This window comes from Anabrus simplex, chromosome 5, assembly GCF_040414725.1.
Source record: "Anabrus simplex isolate iqAnaSimp1 chromosome 5, ASM4041472v1, whole genome shotgun sequence".
NCBI lineage: Eukaryota > Metazoa > Arthropoda > Insecta > Orthoptera > Tettigoniidae > Anabrus > Anabrus simplex.
The window spans coordinates 255072038-255093731 of NC_090269.1; the positions used below are offsets into that span (position 1 = coordinate 255072038).

The following is a 21694-nucleotide window of genomic DNA, read 5'->3' on the forward strand; positions in this document are numbered from 1 at the left end:
CAGGAAAGTAATACAAAAGTAATACAAAACACAGTAAAAAGAAAGTTCAATGGAGTGTAAGTAGAACATATGTTCAGATATATACACAGGTTATATTACAAGTAAGCACAGGAAAGTAATAGTCAATTCTGGAGATTATGTAAATGAGTTCTAAATTTTGACATTGAGTAGTTAAATGTATCAAAATCCACTTTGTTTAGAGATCTTGACATTCGTTCAATTGGCCCATTGAATGCATAGTTAGTTCTATGCCAATTTGTAGACAATGTATTCCTGAACCTTGTGCGTTTGTCTGGTACATGTACGTTAATTTTTGCAAGGAGTTGTGGACAATTCACCAAGGAATGAAGCAATTTAAAAATGAAGAGTGTATCCAATAATTCACGGCGTTGCGACAGGCTATGCAGATTTAAGGACTGTTGTAGGGATGTATAATCAACATTATCATATGAGAATCCTGCTCTAAAAGAATATAGACAAAGAAATTTATGTTGTACTGAATCTAATCTATGGATAGATGAGAAGGGTTCCTTTTGCTAGGGGCTTTACGTCGCACCGACACAGATAGGTCTTATGGCGACGATGGGATAGGAAAGGCCTAGGAGTTGGAATGAAGCGGCAGTGGCCTTAATTAAGGTACAGCCCCAGCATTTGCCTGGTGTGAAAATGGGAAACCACGGAAAACCATCTTCAGGGCTGCCGATAGTGGGATTCGAACCTACTATCTCCCGGATGCAAGCTCACAGCCGTGCGCCTCTATGCGCACGGCCAACTCGCCCGGTAGAGAGAAGGGTTCCAAACAGGTGTACAGTATTCTATAGACTGGTACTTGGAATGGCTCCAGGAAGCTGGTTGGTTTAGTCTTTCAAAAGTTTCAATATCTTAAACGCTATCATTCCTAATTTTAAAATATATTGTACTAGCAAGATACCCGTGCTTTGCTATGGTTTTAAAGTAGAAGTTATCTTCCAAAGTTTTAAATTTTGGAGACTCAACTATCTGCTGACCTTGTAGAGTACACCCTCAGTTTGTGCATCAAACCATTCCAGAGGAATGATTATTTATTTTTGGACCTAACAGTCATTTGAACCTCATAGATTTGGAATTTTTAAAATTCTATGTTATTTAACATCTAGGATATAGAAGTGACTGTCCTATTGACTTTGTACTTTGAACGATAATGGAGGAATGAATGTTTTGTCTTTGGGGTCAAAGGTATTCAAAATACTTCTTATTTAACATATAGGACACAGACCTTTTTTATGGGTAGAATAATAGGCCTCGAAGAGAGGAAAGAGACATGGAAGTATCTGAGATAATAATAGGTTATACTCATAAAAACAATAATGGTATGGTAATAATTGGGGGAGATCTAAACTTGCCTGAAGTTGAATGGAATGGAGCTGCAAGTGAAGCCTATGAACAGAAACTGGCAAATAAGTTAATTTGGGAGGGAGGATTTACACAAGTAGTACAAGAACCAACTCGTCTCATTAACTTGTTAGATGTGTTCATGGTTAAACCATGGTAAATTGTTGATAAAACTGAGGTAATTGAGGGAATAGGTTACCATAAAGTTGAAATAATGTATGTAAGACTGATTCCAAAAAGGTTTAATAAGAGGGTCACACAAGACAAGAAATGGTACAGAAGAACTAAAGTTGATGAATTTGGGACTTACCTTAAATCACAATTCAGTTGTTGGGTAAGGGAAGGGAGTAATGTGGATACACTTTGGGCTAATTTCAAAGGAATCATTTGGGAAGGAGAGAAGAGATTTGTACCTGTTAAGAAGGGTAAAATAACCTCAGATCCTGTTTATTATACAAGGGAAATAAGAAAATTAAAAAGAAAATGTAGAATACTGAACAGGAAAATCAAAGAAGGTAGGGAGAGTAGAGAAAGTAGAAAACAGCTAATGAGGGAAATAGAGTGAAAAAGGAAGCAAGAGAGAATTATATGAATGGCATACTTCAAGAGGGTAATGGCCACAAAGGGAAATGGAAAAAAAGCTGTATTCATATATTATAAATCAAAAAGGAAAAGGAATCCAAATTCCCACAATGGTGGGAGAAGGGGGTGACCACTTTTTAACAAATACTGAGAAAGCAAATCTATATAGTAGGGAATTCAGAGATTCAGTAGAAGATTTGTCAGGAGTTGGAAACCAAAACAGAGATAGAGAGGGAGAGACACATAAGGAAACAAGAAGCTTCTCATTCACAAATGAGGATGTTTTCAGAGAAATCCAACTGTTTTAGCAAGGAAAGGCAGCAAGGACTGAAATTACTTGGGAGGTATTAAAGACAATGGGGTGGTACATAGTGCCTTATGGTCTGATGGCGTAGATGTTAGGCCCTTTTAAACAAGAAGCATCATAATAGTGCCTTATTTAAAATTTCTCTTTGACTATGCCATAAATAATAGTGTAATGCCAAAGGAATGGAAGGAATCTATAATAATACCAATTTATAAAGGAAGGGGTGATAAAAGGAAACCTGAGAACTACAGACCAATCAGCCTGATCAGTGTAGTTTGTAAAATACTGGAGAGTTTAATAGCAAAGTACATCAGAGGGGTATGAGATTATAAAAATTGGTTCATGAGGAGCCAGTATGGATTTAGAGAGAAATTTTCTTGTGAGGGACAACTGGTGGGATTTCAGCATGACTTATCAGATCAGTTGGATTCAGGAGGCCAGTTGGATTGCATAGCCATAGACCGTTCCAAAGCCTTTGACAGAGTGGAACATGGAATATTATTAAAGAAACTGGAAGGAATAGGATTGGACATAAGGGTTATACATTGGATGAGAACATTTCTAAATTCAAGGGTTCAGAAAGTCAAAGTAGGAAATAATGTATCACAGGAAGAGAAAGTTTGGAAGGGAATTCCACAGGATAGTATAATCGGTCCATTATTTTTCTTAATATACACAAACAATTTAGGGAACAATATATCATCAAAAATAAGATTGTATACAGATGACATAATTGTTTATAGGGAAATAAATAACATTGAGGATTGTTCAAAATTACAAAGGGACTTTGACACTATCCAATAATGGGTTGAAGAGAACAATATGAAGGTTAATGGAGGCAAATAAACTGTTACAACATTTAGAAACAGGAGTTTTAAAACTGAATTTAAATATACTTTGGGTGTGGTAATTGTCCCAAAAGATGGCAAGTGCAAATACTTAGGTGTGAGATTTGAAAGTCATTTGCATTTCAAGGGTCATGTTGATGACATTTGAGGGAAAGCATACAGATCATTACATGTCATAATGCGGTTACTTAAAGGATGCAATAAAGAATTAAAAGAGAAAAGTTACTTAAGTATGGTCTGTCCATTCTTGGAATATGCAAACAGTGTTTGGGATCCTCACCAGGAATACCTAATAAAAGAAATAGATGGCATGCAGTGGAATGCAGCAAGATTTCAGGAGAAAAAGTAGTGTATCAGAAATTTTAGAGAAACATGGGTGGAAACTTTAAGTAAAAGAAGGGAGAAAACTAGACTTATAGGATTATATAGAGCCTATACAGGAGAGAAAGTATGGGGAGAAATCTGTGAGAGGCTTCAGTTGGAAAATAATTATATCAGCATTGCTGACCACAAGTATAAAATTAGGAGAGGTTTTAGTAGAAGAGGTTGGGGTAAAGTTTCATTCACTGGGAAGGGCGTGAAGGAATGGAACAGTTTACCAGGGGTAGTGTTGAATCCTTTTCCAAAATCTGTACAAATATTCAAGAAAAGAATAAACATCAACACAGGAAAGAAATGTTAGAGGGCATTCGACCTGTGCAGGTAACTTTGCTTGTGGTTTTTTCATATTTTAGTATTATGGAAAGAGTTATCCTTCTACTGAGCAAGTGGCCACGCAGTTTGGGTCATGTAGCTATCACCTTGCATTCATCAGATAGTGAGTTTGAACCCCACTGTCAACAACCCTGAAGATATTTTCCCGTACTTTCCCATTTTCATACAAGGCAAATTCTGAGGCTGTACTTAATTAAGGCCATGGTTGCTTCCCCCTCTAGGGACACCATGTCCTTGACATTGGTGTGGGGGCTTGTGTGCTTGTTGATCCCAAGGGCTGTGCCAGCTCAGGGTTACCCATTCTGGATTGGCTTCGGTGTACGGCCTGACTAACAAGGTGTCCCCCAAGTTGCTTGAGAGGTGTCTGTGCTCTTTATCCTTCACCACCGTTTCTACCCTTCTTTTCTCACCTTCTTAAATTTCATTCCTCTTCCTGTCTGGCTACCCTCTCTGCCTCGGGTAGATTAGGTTAGTACGGAGGTTTTATCCTCCCCCAATCAGAAGTTTCGGGTCGTGGTGAGGTGATGTATGGCTACTGGGAGAGTAGTTCCTAGCAACCCCGTCCAGATACTGGGCGCCCTCTGGAGTATATAGCCTTCCTTCGGTACATCTCCTTGGCTCTGCCGAAGGTCGACCTCATATTTCTAGAGTACTCGCGGGACCAAAAGTGGAACCTCTCTCTTCTATTTCTTCTGTTCCAAAGGGTGGCACCCTTCAAAAGCAGAGTCAAAAATTGGTAAGAAATGAAAGCGGTATACTCCATTTCCAGTGGATTATGTAAGTGACGAACGTCTTCCTTGATTCCTGGTTGCTTCCAGGGTCGATAGTAAGAGTTTTCTTGATGAATGTCCTTTCATGATCAGCAATTCCATCGAAGAAATTGTTGCTGGTGAAGTCGACGAGATGCCCAAGCTCCGCGATGGATCCGTACTTATAAAGACATCTACGGCTGAACAGTCCAGACGGCTACTTAAAGCCAAGTTATACGGAAAGGTAGAGGTGAAAATCGAGAAGCACCAAACCCTTAACTCCTGCAAGGGAGTTATATTCCACAGGGACTTGGTTAAGTCTTCCGATGATACTATGATCCGGTACCTAGCATGTCGGGGTGTAACCGACGTGAAAAGGTTGAAGAGGCATGTGGGTGATAAAGCTACTCGATACGGGTGCTCTTATCCTTACCTTCAATGCCAAGACCATACCTGAACGGACAAAAGTGGCAATATATCGTCTGACTGTTCATCCATATATTCCGGCACCAATGAGGTGCTATAACTGTCAAAAGTTTGGCCACACCTCATTGCGATGTACAGGTTCAACAACCTGCATAATGTATGGGAAGTGCGAGCATGCTGGGGTTGACTGCACACCATCACCTGTGTGCGTCAACTGCCCGGGTGCGCATGCTCCAATCTCCAAGGAGTGCCCCACATTCAAGCAGGAGAAGAAGATCCAGGAGATAAAAACGCTGGAAAAGCTATCTTATCCCTTTCGTACTAAATTATTTCTGTTAATATATTTAGTGAAATTTGCTGCTAAACATCAATAAATGGAACCATTTAAAGGCCCAGGATGTTGTCTATATTTTTTCCACGAGTCATTTCTGAAAAAAAATTATAGTGGGAAGTACACGTCCCAGTGGTCTCCTCTGTGCTATAATGCTGTGATTACATTAGCATTTCAAATTGATAGTTATGGTATGGAGATGCTCAGAAATAAACAATAATAACGCATGAGCACACAGAGACAGACCAATAGGATCTTTTCCTAATTTCTTAACAAGAAAACCAAGGGACCCTGGTTTATTGAAGTTGAAAAAGACCTTCAAGAAATAGGAATCACACTGGAAGACATCCAGAAACGTACTCCTCTCCAGAAAAAGCTCCAGGAATACAAGAGGTTCCAAGAAAGGCCACAGTTGAAAACAGGCAAGAAGTGGACTGATGAAAGAAAGGAGGCTCACAGAATGAGAATGCATGAGTACTGGGGAAGAATTAAAGCTCAAGGATACAAACAGTTAAAATAACGTGGTCCACAGCAGGCCGAAACGAAGAAAGAAGAAGATAACACAGTAATATATTTACATGTATTCTTAAACATAAAATCAATACATTTTCAAAAAGAAAGAGTAACAACTTTACACACTGATCGTAACCAATTTTCAGCCACCACTGTCATGTTTGTGCGAATGTTTTGGTTTAGTAGGTAGTTTACTGCTCATGAAATTGAGAAAAACAAGGGACTGCACAAAGTGGTACTCGACAAGCCAAGCAGATAATCTTGGAGCATTTCTCCTCATTTTTGTACTGCATTGCCTACATTTACACCAGCCTTTGCCCTGTGCTGGCATATGAATATCTATTCATGACAGACGAATGTCATCAGGTACTCCAATAACACCTCGCTTTGGTACCATGAATGCCACTATACCTCTCTGCTTTCTTGAATGTAGCCGTCAATTAGCTTTAGAGCTAATCCTTTCCTAAATGTCAGCTGATCAGTGACTCCAAGTTTGTTGAGTCTCCCCTCCATAACCAGCTGTGGACTCAGCAATGGATTCCTCAAGTATCATCAAGTTGAATTCAAACAGATTAGCCATCTATGCCACTGCACCTTCATCTTGTTCCTCCTCATCATCACCATCAGGAAGAGAATACAAAATCTCCAGTAACTGTAGATCTGACAACCCTTTCCAAGCCATCTGAAAAAGATTACATATTCGTCATACAAAAGTTATGATAAAGGAAAATATATTGGGATAATAATAAATGATCCACATAGTTTGATACTTGAGGTGACTAAGTATATATGCTTGAGAGATAAATATGTGATCTTTTATAGAAATTAAAACGTATATACGCTTGTAATAAAAATCAGATAACACGTGCTCTTGGCATAGGAGCAGACTAACGGTAATATATTTCCCACTAACTAAATAATTCAATCGATATTCATTACTTATGACCTAATATGATGGTATCACATTTAAAGATAAACTAACAATACCTAAAAATTGAATAAAACATACCTGCACTCAGATTTCAGAAGTAAGGATGAAAAATCTTCAACTTTGTGCACTTTTAGCTCTGTTTACATCAATTCACAGCCTTCTTGGTCAGATATCCATGTTTGACAGACACACGAATCAAAGAACTGCATTGCTATAATTTTTTTTAGTATTTTCTGGACTCTTCGTTAGATGGCAGCAAACTGTTAGTGGGTATTATACATCCCAGTGGGTTTAATCTCGCAAAAGTATTAGTGGGAAGTAGGTATCCCACAGAGCATGAAAGAGTTATCCAGATGCCCGGAGGAAGTTCAAGACCATGGCTGCTCCGGAGTTCTCCATCTCCTTCGCTGAAAAGGTCGCAAATGTGCAGATCACTCCACAGAGTTTTGTACAGAACAGCGGTATTGAAAACGCATCAATAAGTCAAAGCCAGCAACAAAAGATAATCGCTAAAGAAACTGGAGTTTTAACGGCACAAGGACCGAAAAATGCGTTATTGCCAACGTTGCCTGGGAAGGCTGTTTCCCAGGAATGCTCAGCTGAGAAGTCCTCCCCCAACAGCCCAAATAGGGCTGGAAAGTCCAGCCCTCCTTCCAATGTCCAGCTTACAAAGGAGGAGAAGCCACAGAGCTCCCTTAAGAAATTGGAGAAGAAGCCTTCTCCAACTCAATCGGGGGTCACAGGATCCCCGAAGAAATCCGGCAAGCCATCTGCCGGCTCTCCTCCAAAAAAGACAGAAATGGTGGGCAAAAGCAAGAGGCCCCGATGTCTTCTTGTTCGATCACTTTTTGGAGAACCTAGTTCTCCCAGGAAGAAGGCCCACTGTTCCCGATCAATGAGATCACCATCCGCGGATTGTCCAGTCACCGCGCCTCCTTCTTCTGAGGAGACAATGGAGACTGAACCACTCATTGTCGTGGATGGTGATAGTGACAAAAACAATATCGACAAAGACGGCGGAACCTGGCAGGTAATGGACTGAAAGAAGGTCAAGAAATTGCTCTGAATTCGAAGCTTTGCCTATCCACACAATGGCACTATTGCAGTGCAACTGCAGTAGTTATCACTGTTGCCTAGCTGAGTTACGATAATTGATATCCGTCTATGCGGCCTCCATAGTCCAGGAATCTTGTTTGAGACCTGGACATGACACGACTATGAGAGGATATTGTCTTTATTCCAAAGACAGATTAGCTGTGGATGGCGCGGCAACTGGGGACGTTTGTACCCTAGTTCGTTCCGACATCTTCAACGAAGAAGTACTGCTTTGTACTCAGTTGGATGCAGTTGCAGTTCACACTCCATTGCCAGTAATGACAACAGTTTGCAACGTGTACATTCCACTGGATTACGCCCTTGAAATTCGCACTACAAGATTTGATCACTCAGTTGCCTCCTCCTTTCCTCATGCTGGGAGATGTGAACGCCCATAACATACTGTGGGGTTCTCCATCTTCCTGTTCTAGAGGGAGGATGCTCGAGCGAATAATCAACCTGTTTGATCTTTGCATGCTTAATACAGGGGAACGGACACATTTCAGCAGCGCTCATGGCACATTCTCACACCTGGATGTCACTTTGTGCAGCCGTGCGCCAGTTCCCCTGCTACGATGGCAAGTACATGACGACCTCTGTGATAGTGACCACTTCCCGATAATTCCCTCTCTCTTGAATCAAAGACAGTCTGAAGTACCCAAGCGCTGGTTACTTCGGCGGGCAAATTGGCCAGAATTTTTGAAACATGCAGTGATGGCTGATGATATGCTGGAGTTTATTGACGACCACGTTTCTTCCATTACTACTGGAGTTTTGGCTGCTGCAGAGGAAACAATTCCTTCCTCATCCAGTATTCGTCGCCGGAAACAGGTCCGATGGTAGACGGAGGAAATTGCAGCAGCCATACATGATCACCGACCTGCTTTTAAGCATTATCGTCAGAATCCTACGATGGCCAATCATATCACTTTTAAGCGCCTGTGTGCAAAGGCCCGTTTTTTGATTTGAGAAAGTAAGAAAGCTACGTGGGAAAAGTATGTGTCACCCATCACTGCACATACTCCATCATCAGAAGTGTGGGCAAAACTCCGCCATATTGTTTGAGTACAGAATGTGCCCTCAGTACCGGGAATCTCCATTAATGGAGATATAGTTACGATTCCTTCAGTCATTGCCGACCACATCGCGTCACATTTCCCAGATATGTCCAGCTCTAGGAGATACGACTCTGCATTTCTTCCAATTAAGCGCGAAGCAGAGGCACACCATCTCTATTTTGCCTCTAGTGCTTCGCATCCCTACAACGTGCCCTTCACGGAGTGGGAGCTGCGGAGTGCACTCGCGCTATGCCAAGATATGGCTACTGGACCGTACAAAATCCATAATCAAATGGTTAAGCATTTCAGTGACAGATGTTTCAAGGATATCCTCACTCTATTCAACAGAATATGGAGTGAGGGAGTGTTTCCATTTCAGTGGCATGAGGGAATTGTGATACCAGTTCCCAAGCCAGGTAAAGATCCAAAATTTCTGGATAGTTATAGGCCAATATGCCTTACGAATGGCCTCTGTAAGCTATTTGAAAGGATGGTTAACCAGTGTCTTGTGTGGGCCATGGAAAAGGAGGGTCTCTTGTCTAACTACCAGTGTGGTTTTTGCTCTCATCGGTCTGCCACTAATCATCTAGTCAGACTGGAGAGTGCCATTCAGGAGGCCTTTCTCTGGAAGGAACACCTAGTCGCCATGTTCTCTCCAGTGGGGATTTCGGGGAAATTTGCCTACGTTTGTTGAGAACTTCATGTCCCGCCGCTTCTTTCGAGTCCGAGTAGGGAATGCATTTTCTCAATATTATGTTCAGGAATATGGAGTACCTCAGGGATCTGTACTGATTGTCACGCTCAACGGCATAGTTGCCACTGGTGGGCCCGCAGTCATTCCATCGCTGTATGTAGACGACTTAGCTCTACATTACAGCTCCATAAGTGTGGTGTTTGCTGAGAGACAGCTACAGCAAGCTATTAACCGAGTCGACAGATGGGCCCTACAACATGGTCTTCAAGTTTCAGCAACAAAAACCGTACTTGTACACTTCTGTCAACGTCGGCCTGTGCATCCCGAACCAGAGCTCCACTTGCAAAACAGTGTCTTACCAGTGGTTGACACCTGCAGATTCCTGGGTCTCCATTTTGATAAGAGACTTACATGGCATCCCCACATCCATCATTTAAAGGTTGCTTGCATGAAGAGACTGAACATGCTTAAGTTTCTCAGCGGCACTTCGTGGGGGAATGACCGTGCGGTACTGCTACGATTTTACACAGCGACGGTCCTCTCCCGAATTGACTATGGAAGTGCGGCTTATGGCTCAGCATCAAAATCTACGCTGAGCCTTTTAGACGGTATTCACCGTAGTGGAGTAAGGCTGGCAACGGGAGCTTTCCGTACTAGACCCATTCCCAGCCTACTCGCTGAAGCAGGAATTCCACCTTTATGGATAAGGAGGCAGCAGTTACTCCTCACATACGCTGCCAAAATTCATGAAATGCCACTACATCCAAGCTATCAATGCATCTATCATACCCAATACCACCAGAGATGCCAAGACCGGCTGAATGCCACACAGCCGGTTGGGTTTCAGATTGATAGCTTGTGTCATGATTTGAATATCGATATCGGTGGTTGTACACAATTCGAATTAAAGAAGGTTCAACCTATTCAATACAAAGTGTATTGCACAAGGTGTTCACAACATGTTATTTATTATTACTAGTACCTGTTTCGATGCTTAATGGCGTCATCATCAGCTAGAAATCACAAAGTAGGCAGGGTACATAACATAAAATTGTATGCATGATACATGCATTGCAAAGTACAAATGTTTGACAGTTTTTACATTAAGAGCTAGATGAATAATGAGTAAAATATGACGGCATAATATAACACATAGAGGCGTTATAGTCTAATGAGGTAGGTAGGTAGGTATTGTACAATAAAATTGGTCTGATGAATGAGAGTAAAAGTCTTAGTATAATAATAAAACGATGCGGTAAAATTGTCCACTCTTCTGTTGTTATCAATGGAGATATATAAGTCCAGGTACAGTGTTGTGTGTGGTTAGCAAGACCATCAAATATTTGTTTAAGGCCAGTATGCCTGACGATTGGTTGAATAATGTTGAATTTTGAGGTCATCTCCGCTCAACATAGGTGATGAAGCTTGTTCAGCGTGCTGGTTGTGTGTTGTGAGAAGGGTTGTGACGACCTCAAAATTCAACCTTATTCAACCACTCAATGTCAGGCGTACCGGCCTTTAACAAATACTTGATGGTCTTGCCAACCACACACAACACTGGACCTGGACTTATATATCTCCATTGATAACAGCAGAAGAGTGGACAATTTTACCGCATTGTTTTATTATTATACTAAGACTTTTACTCTCATTCATCAGACCAATTTTATTGTACAATACCTACCTACCTCATTAGACTATAACGCCTCTATGCGTTATATTATGCCATCATATTTTACTCATTATTCATCTAGCTCTTAATGTAAAAACTGTCAATCATTTGTACTTTGCAATGCATGTATCATGTATACAATTTTATGTTATGTACCCTGCCCACTTTGTGATTTCTAGCTGATGATGATGCCATTAAGCGTCGAAACCGGTACTAGTAATAATAAATAACATGTTGTGAACACCTTGTACAACACACTTTGTATTGAATAGGTTGAACCTTCTTTAATTCTAATTGTGAATCTCAGTTCAATACGGGAAAATGAAGTTCTTAACTTATAAATCGGTGGTTGTCTTGAACAAACTCTTAGCGAGGTACCTCCGTGGTTGATTCTACGACCGGATATACGTCTAGATCTGCTCCGTGGACCCAAGGTGAACACGGATTCCTCCGTTTATCGGAGGTATTTCCAGAACTCGTTCACCAATATCCGGCTGCGAGACATATCTTCAGGGATGGTTCTAAAAATCAGAGATAAGGTTGGTTGCTCTTTTGTCATTGATGATATCAAATCAAATCAAATCAAATCAAAATCTCTTTATTTGCAAATGAATACATTATTGTCAAGCACTAAATATTAAATTAACAAGAGAAGAAAATTTTCCAATAATACAATATTATATAACCTTACTCCTTGTGGGTGGGGTTAACTTCCAATAAGTAACCAGGGGAACCTGACCCCTAGAGAGCGCGTCCCCAGTGGATAGGGGGCCCCTACAGTATGTAGGGCTGGTTGAAATAACCAATACAACCCGCGGACCAACAGGTAGCCCAATTCCTGGGGGTCTTAAAATACTGGGACACCCTCTCTCCAGGAGTCATAAATATGGAGGGCCCTTGCCCTGGGTTAAGGGTGAAGGCCTCAACGGCATCTACGGCGGAGAAGATGGACTTCAGTACGGTGGAGATGGCGGAAGAGGCAACCCATCCTTCTGGGGTGTACAGATGGAACCTACTGCCTTGTAGGACGAGGAAGGCATCCTCAAAGGCTAAGGGAGTAAACCCTGAAAGAAAATCCTCTTATGCGTTAGGCCTAGCAAGTCAGCAGGAGAGTATTGAGTACAGTCGCTTTCAATAAGAAAAAGAGCCTCTGAAAGAATATTATAGACCGGACTGACATGTCCTCTCAGACAATTGTAAAGTATGATGACCGTAAGGCTGATGATATACACTGACTGACAGAGCAAATGCAACACCAAGAAGGAGTGGTTCGAAAGGGATGAAAGTTGGGGAAAAAACAGAGACGGCACGGACGAATAATTGATGTTTATTTCAAACCGATATGCAGGTTACACAATGCGCACGGCATCGACTCAGTAGGATGTAGGACCACCGCGAGCGGCGATGCACGCAGAAACACGTCGAGGTACAGAGTCAATAAGAGTGCGGATGGTTTCCTGAGGGATGGTTCTCCATTTTCTGTCAACCATTTGCCACAGTTGGTCGTCCGTACAAGGCTGGGGCAGAGTTTGCAAACGGCGTCCAATGAGATCCCACACATGTTCGATTGGTGAGAGATCCGGAGAGTACGCTGGCCACGGAAGCATCTGTACACCTCGTAGAGCCTGTTGGGAGATGCGAGCAGTGTGTGGGCGGGCATTATCCTGCTGAAACAGAGCATTGGGCAGCCCCTGAAGGTACGGGAGTGCCACCGGCCGCAGCACATGCTGCACGTAGCGGTGGGCATTTAACGTGCCTTGAATACGCACTAGAGATGACGTGGAATCATACACAATAGCGCCCCAAACCATGATGCCGCGTTGTCTAGCGGTAGGGCGCTCCACAGTTACTGCTGGATTTGACCTTTCTCCACGCCGACGCCACACTCGTCTGCGGTGACTATCACTGACAGAACAGAAGCGTGACTCATCGGAGAACACGACGTTCCGCCATTCCCTCATCCAAGTCACTCTAGCCGGCACCATGCCAGGCATGCACGTCTATGCTGTGGAGTCAGTGGTAGTCTTCTGAGCGGACACCGGGAGTGCAGGCCTCCTTCAACCAATCGACGGGAAATTGTTCTGGTCCATATTGGAACAGCCAGGGTGTCTTGCACATGCTGAAGAATGGCGGTTGACGTGGCGTGCGGGGCTGCCACCGCTTGGCGGCGGATGCGCCGATCCTCGCGTGCTGACGTCACTCGGGCTGCGCCTGGACCCCTCGCATGTGGCACATGTCCCTGCGCCAACCATCTTTGCCACAGGCGCTGCACCGTGGACACATCCCTATGGGTATCGGCTGCGATTTGACGAAGCGACCAACCTGCCCTTCTCAGCCCGATCACCATACCCTTCGTAAAGTCGTCTGTCTGCTGGAAATGCCTCCGTTGACGGCGGCCTGGCATTCTTAGCTATACACATGTCCTGTGGCACACGACAACACGTACTACAATGACTGTCGGCTGAGAAATCACGGTACGAAGTGGGCCATTCGCCAACGCCGTGTCCCATTTATCGTTCGCTACGTGCGCAGCACAGCGGCGCATTTCACATCATGAGCATACCTCAGTGACGTCAGTCTACCCTGCAATTGGCATAAAGTTCTGACCACTCCTTCTCGGTGTTGCATTTGCTCTGTCAGTCAGTGTACAATGTTCTGAAAGGAAACCCGAAATACCAAATTGGAACTATTGGGATTAAGTGAGACCAAATGGATAAGGGATTGGAAGTAAGACACTTCGTGGAGGTTATGAATTATACTGCAGTGGAGAGGAGAAGGTAGCGAAAAATGGTGTTGGATTCTTAAATAACGAAAGGACTGATGCTACAGCTGAAGTTATCTGCAAAAGTGATAGAATCATTAAAATGTTCATGAAACTGGAGAACACTAAGTACACCATCATACAAGTGTATGCCCCACAGACAGGCTGCAGTGAGGAAGACACAGAGAAATTTCGGCAAGACCTGGAAGATACAGTTGTTGTTTGTCCAACCCTTGTCCCGTTTCCCTACGGGGTCGGGTATGAGGTGAGATGAATTTGTCGTGGCGGTTTTTTATGACCGGATGCCCTTCCTGACGTCAACCTCATCAGAGGAGTTAATGGGAGATGAAATGAATGACGTGATATATGATAGTAGGGAGAGGGTGAAACCCGGTGCCGGCACATAGCCTACTCCTGTCGAATAGCACCAAGGGGTCTGCTCAAGGCTTAACGTCCCCATCCGACGGACGAATCACCATCAACAGCGTCATATGCCCTCACTCCATATGAGCACTGCGGAGAGGTTTGGAATTTAATCCAGGCTTTTGGCACGCAATCTAGTGATTAGAAATTGTATACCACCACCTCCCCTACCCTGCCGGCCAACATTCAGATGGTGAAAATTTTTTCGACCAACGGGACTCGAACCGGCTAACCTCGGTGTTAGACCGTCTTAGACTTCAGCGCCTTAACGATCATGGCCACCAGGCGGGCACCTGGAAGATACAGTTAATGAGGAAAATGTTATTATTATTGGAGATCTAAATGTGCAAGTTGGGGTAGACAGACTTGGCTACGAGAACATCATTGGTCCACATGGATTTGGACAAAGGCACCCAGAAGGAGAACTACTATTAGATCTGTGCAGAAGAAATGATCTTATAATCAAAAATAAATTCTTCAAAAAAAGAGACAGTCACAGAATAACAAGGTACGGTTGGGATGGCCAGTATAGAACATTGATTGACTACGTAATCACAAATAAAGATGGTGGCAGGTACATCACAGATGTAAAGGTCATCCCTAGTGAAAGCCTGGACAGTGACCACAGATTGTTGGTAGTAGACAAATGAAATGCAGAAACTTATTATGAAAAAACCAAGGGTTAAAACTTGGAAGTTGCAAGAAGTCCAAATAAAGGAAGAATACAGACTAAGGATTCAACAGAGTTTGCCGAAGTGTGAAGTAACCAGCATTAATGAAGAATGGAAGGCCTTCAAAAGACACCTTTGTGGGAGAAGCCAAAAACCTATGTGGAGTTACAAGTTCTATCAAAAGAAAAAAGGAGACACCATGGTGGAATGATAGAGTGAAAGCAGCGGTGAAAGAAAGAAACCAAATAAAGAAGGCACTGGACAAGGAAAAACAAAAACAGGGACAAGAATGAAATGAACAAGAAATACAAAGACTTCAAGGAGTATACAGGAACAAAAAACTTGCTGTAAAGAACATTGTAAGGGAAGAAAAAGAGAAGAAATGGAATGAGTTTGCAGACAAACTGGAAGAGGACAGTAGAGAAAATATGAAATTGCTATACAGAGTAGTGAAAAACAAGCGAAGGGATCAAGAGACCATAAAAACAATAGAACGTGATGATGGAACTCTGGCACAAGAAGAGGGAAAAATTAAACGAGAACTCAAGATCTATTTCGAAAAGCTGCTGAATGGAGATACAGAAAAAAACAATGGATAGAGGAGAGCCAAGTCAAGGAACCACAACTGAACCACCAATTACATGGCTTGAGGTTGAAAATGCGCTCAGGAGCATGAAGAAAGGAAAGGCAGTGGGCATAGATGAACTAAGTGCAGATATGCTGAAAGCAGTGGGAATTCCAGGAATCCAATGGCTCTACAGACTGCTCAACAAGATATGGAAGGAAAATACTATTCCTGAGGACTGGAAGATGGGCATCATTGTACCTCTGTTCAAGAAAGGAAGCCGACGAAAATGTACTAATTACCATGGTATCACACTACTGTCTCGTCCTGAAAATATTGGAAAAAATAATAGAGACCAGAATCAGAGATATTGTTGGACCAATTTTGGAAGAAGAGCAGTATGGTTTCAGACCAGGAAGGTCAACTACAGACCTTATATTTGCAATTAGGATGCTAATGGAAAAATACTGGGAGAAGAACAAGCCTTTATTTCTAATATGTTTGGACATTGAGAAAGCATACGATAGTGTACCAAGGGAAAGAATTTGGCAATGCATGAAAGAACTTCAAGTGCGAGACAGCCTCATAGACAAAGGGAAAATGTTGTGTAGTGGGAACAGAAGCTGTATTCAAGTAGGATGTGGTTTGTCGGACTGGTTTGAAACAAAGAGAGGAGTGCAGCAGGGCAGCTCATTGCCACCACTTCTATTTATTATTGTAATGGATGTAGTATTGAAATCTATTAAAAGGAAAGAACATTGAGATATCAAAGCCTTCACATTTGCAGATGATATTGCGATCTGGAGTGACTCAGAAGAGGAATTGGGAGAGAGAATACAAAGCTGGAATGAGGAGTTTAAGAAATATGGTTTAAACATCAGCAAGACCAAGATGGTGGTGATGAAAGTGTATGGGGAAGGAGCAGAACCAATAGTCATGTTAAATGAAGCTCAACTGGACAGCGTTCCAGTTTTCAAATACTTGGGTAGCAATACATGAGGTGAACAATCGAATCAATAAGGCAACACAATTTTACCACCAGGTAAGAGTAGCTGTGGGATGAGCAAATACCCATGAAAACAAAAATGACATTGTACAAGTCCTATTATACACCAATTCTTACATACAGTCTTGAAACCACAACACTGACCAATAGAGATAATTCCAAACTTCAGGCAGCTGAAATTAAATTCCTGCGCACTATTATCCAGAAAACCAGGAGAGACAAGATTAGGAATGAGAAAATTAGAGAAGTAGGAATAGATGATTCTCTCCTCAATAAGATTCAGATATCAAGACTGAAGTGGTTTGGTCACATGAAGAGGATGCCAGTAAACAGAACTGCAAGGAAGGAATTTGACAGAAAAGTAGAAGGAAGACGACCCGTGGGATGGCCACGAAGGAAATGAATAGATTTAGTTAAGAATGATGAACTGCTGAGAGGTCATGATTGGGACAAGTTGGTGGAGGAAGAATGGTACAAGGACACGATGAGATGGAGGAGGCTCATATACCACACCCGGGAAACTGGAGATGGTTTAGGATGATGATGATGAATAAAATATTATACAATTTATGCTAACAATTTTTTCTATTAACCCTAGAAGTGCCGAGTGTTTTTCACTAAATGCCAGGCCATTTTCGCATGTATTACACATTTATGTTTTTAACAAATTTAAGCATGTTTAGTGCAGAAACTTTAGGAATGCAGCACACCATATTACTCAGAAAGCTTTATTTAAGATACTTACATAAGTATTAGATCATTTACTTGCATATCTGGTGCGTATCAGGCGATCAAAAATTTGGAAAACTAAAAAAAAAGTGTTTTTCCTATTTTCAAGTTCACCATTATTAATAAATAACCACTCATTTCAAAAATCACTATATACAAAACATGCCAAATTTCGTCTAGGTTTTAAAAGTATTAAGTTCCCAAAAGTAAAAATAAAATAAAATCGCAAAATGATTAAAATTTCCAAGCTGCACACAGTTCCGCCAGCCGCCGAGCATTACTGGGAGTCATTCTCGGAGAGTTTTCTTTTCCTGCCGTGCCTCAGAGGCCTCCAGAAATGCTGCAGTTTATGATAGCATTCACGGTGCACCCCATATTTATTAAAATGGCAATTTACTGTTTAATTTCGGAGACAGTTTCATCAAACCAGGTTCGCATACGTGAAGAGGCCTACATTTCTCCAGAACTTTCTTTTACCAAGAGCTTCAAAATCAAATCTGTAAAGAACAAGTATAAATACGTAATAGGTGGACTGTTTCGGGGCGGATAGATCAAAATGCGAGGATCCCTTACGCGGAACTTCCCGGAAACATCGAACTCCGGTTCGGGTGGATAAACCCTGCACCACTTTGGTGTTACGAAAACAGTAGCATCCAATGAAACGTCGGCAGGCCTGCTCTCTTCATTGGAATCACTTTCAACTTCAGATTCTGGAATATATTCTTCTCCGCTCTCAGAAGAATCATCAGCTAAAGAAAATATATCGCTGGAAGAGGAAGCATCCCAATCATCTTCAAGAACTTTGGGAATATCATTTGAATCACGTAGCTCATCATCCAGGATGAAAGTTTACACTTCAAAAGAAACAATTTAATAATAAACTCAATCTGTTGAAAGATAACGAAAGATATTCACAGAAACTCACAGGAACAGCGAGCGAGTGCAAAGTCACATAGCAACTGAGACGCCAGGGAGATCAGGAAAGAGTAGCTGACCTTGACTGAGTCACTTCCGGCTAGTGAGGAATGTGTGATGAAAGACTTGAAGCTTCCTCTTCAATGTCTTACTTATTAAAATAACGTAAGTGAACGATAAATGATGTTATGACTGGTTGAGCGAATGCATGTATTATGCGTCGCGCGTGTGACGTTGGCATTCTAGTGACACCCTATTGAGTCGCAAGCGTGACGTTTGGCAGTTCTAGGGTTAAACACACAGCTCATCCTTAATAAATTTATATTTACAAAATTCTCCTTATAATATCTCCTGTACTACTTACAAATATAGTCAACTGATATACAGTATGTGGAATTACTTCAAATGATACTATACAACTGGTATAAGATTAAACTTTACATTGCATTTATTTACTTTTTTTTTACCTATTCTGGAACCTAAATAGCATAACGACCTGCTGCGTCTTAACCAGAGCCCCTTTTGCCACCACTTTTCAGAGTTCCTGAAGGGCCTTCACAGCTACCATAGTGGTCCCAACGCCCTCAAAGTCCCCACTGTACTTCACCCCTACAGGCAGTCCCCTGCTTTGGCTGTCCAAACTCCTTAGACCAGGGGATGGAATTAATTTATTCACACACATTCTTTTATTTACAATAACCTGCACTGGTCGAATGCCCTCTAACACTTCATTTATTTTCTCTGTTGCTGTTTATTCTCTTCTTGAATATCTGTACAGATTTTGGAAAAGGATCAAACACTACCCCTGGTAAACTGTTCCACTCCTTCACACCCTTCCCAATGAATAAAAATTTACCCCAAATGCTTCTGCTAAAATTCCTTCTAATTTTATATTTGTGGTCAGTCCTGCAGATATAATTATTTTTCAACTGAAGCCTCTCACGGATATCTCCCCACGCTTTTTCTCTTGTATAGGCTCTATAACTCTACATATAAAATAAGAGTTTTGTCTGTACATTGCTCAGAATTTGAAAAGAATGATATTTCTGTATCGGTCATGTCCATAGTAACAAGAAAATGTACTTTTTACTTTTCCGTAATTTCTGTCTGTCTGTTTGTCTGTCTGTCTGTCTGTCTGTCTGTCTGTCTGTCTGTCTGTCTGTCTGTCTGTCTGTCTGTCTGTCTGTCTGTCTGTCTGTCTGTCTGTCTGTCTGTCTGTCTGTCTGTCTGTCTGTCCACGCATCACGAGAATACGGCTGAAGAGAATTTAATGAAAATTGGTATGTAAAGTCGGGGGATGAGCCGCTACAATCTAGGCTATAAATCATTTTATTCACGCTGAGTGAAATGGTAGTTTAGGGGAAGGCCTTAAATTTAATTATCGAATATTTATATTATGAGCAGTCCTATCGATAAATCTATATAACTAAAGTTATATAGAATTCAATTTCCTATCATTTATGTCTTATACATTTTTACCGTACCGGCTCTGATAACACAGATATTAATGAATTTGTATTTTTGTTGCTAAGTCCATATCAACGCCGAGCCACGAGAAAATGGGTTAACAGAATTTAATGAAAACCACTATATAGAGTCGGTGAATAAGAAACTACAGTCTAAGCTGTAAATAATTTTATTTTCCCGAGATGAAATGGTAGTTTAGGGGAAGGTGCCTGAAATTTAATTTTTAAATACCGGTACCTATGTTACTGGTGCTATCGAAAAGTACGGTACTACATAACAAAAGTTATAGACAATACAATATCCGATCATTTATGTTTCATTCAGTTTTACTGTACCGACTATGATAAGAGTGGTATTTCAGAAGGCCTACAATATCCAAAGCGCATAACACTGATCAACAATAACTTTACATTGACCATTGTTTGTTGTGATGTTCTTCGTGCCGCTCAACTTCGATAGATGGGATTACTACTGCGTACCGAGTATAACAGCCTGACTGAACAATGGCAGGAAATAGCTAGGGAGTTGGAAAACTTTCTCCTTTATTTAGCATGCCACTCCTCTGGTTCATACATTTTCTGATACTGCCGGTACGTAACACACTGGTTCATCTTAGCATTCAAGTTATTCAATCCCTACTCTGAGGCACTGATTGGAATGAGTAGTGTGCATATTTAATGGAATAATGCCAGAGGAGTGTTCATGGCAGTCTGCGACCTGGTTGTTCCGGCTCTGGAACTTTGGACTGTTAGGTTGGCACCGTAGTACTGTTCGTTGAAAATGAGAAAGTGTGCGGTTGTTCTTTTGATCGAGTATTTTATATGATAACATTGCTTTCGATTGCTACATTCCTACTGACGTTTTTGCAATCACCTATGTTGAATTCAGTTAGGAAAACCACCAAGTCAGTCTTTCTGAGAATCCCGTAGCAAAGCACGGGTACATCAGCTAGTAATCCTATAGTCCTCTCCCTTCTCTTACTTAAAGTTTCCCACCCAAGTTCCTTTAATATTTCTGATATACAACTCTTTCTCCTGAAATCCCCTGTTACAAATCTTGCTGCTTTCCTTTGCGCACTATCTATTTCTTTTATTAGGTATTCTTGGTGAGGATCCCAAACACTGTTTGCATATTCCAATAATGGACGAACCATACTTAAGTAATGAATGAAAATTTACCCCAATCGCTTTTGCTAAAATTCCTTCTAATTTTATATTTGTGGTCTGTCCTGCCAGTATAATTATTTTCCAACTGAGCACAAAGATCTCACTTCCTGGAGTATGTAGCATGTATACTGCAGAGCTTTATGCCATCTTAGAGGCTCTGCAGTTTGCACTGCGTGACAAAAGAAGCCACTTTCTTGTGTGTACCGATTTGTTAAGCTCTCTGCAGTCTATTCAAACCTGTTTCACACAACACCCACTGGTACAGCAGATACATGACCTTCTAGCCAGGTTAAGGGATGCTGGCACCAGAATCACTTTCGCGTGGCTTCCAAGCCACGTTGGGATTGCGGGAAACGAACTTGCGGATGAAGCTGCAAAGGAAGCTGTACTTTTACCTCCAAGACCAGTCAATGTACCTGCTAAGGATATTTGTTCTCAGCTACGTCGAACCATCCTGGTGTCCTGGGAATCGGAGTGACTAGCTATCCGAACTCCCAACAAGCTGAGAGCAATTAAGAAGACAACTACCGTATGGCGGTCCTCTTTCCGACCTTCATGGAGAGAGGCCATAGTATTGTGCAGGCTGAGGATAGGTCATTTACGATCCATGCACTCTTATATCCTAAAGAGGGAAGACTCCCCAGTGTCTCCTTGTGGTGTCGACTTCACCGTGGCCCACATCCTCACAGAGTGCACCGAT

At 41.8% G+C, this 21694-nt stretch overlaps 1 protein-coding gene across 1 annotated transcript in view; it reads left to right on the top strand.

Moving 5' to 3' along the window:
- Dhc16F (Dynein heavy chain at 16F) overlaps window positions 1–21694 on the top strand; it is a 1052459-nt gene that overhangs the window by 633978 nt on the left and 396787 nt on the right. The gene's annotated exons all lie outside the window — the stretch shown is intronic.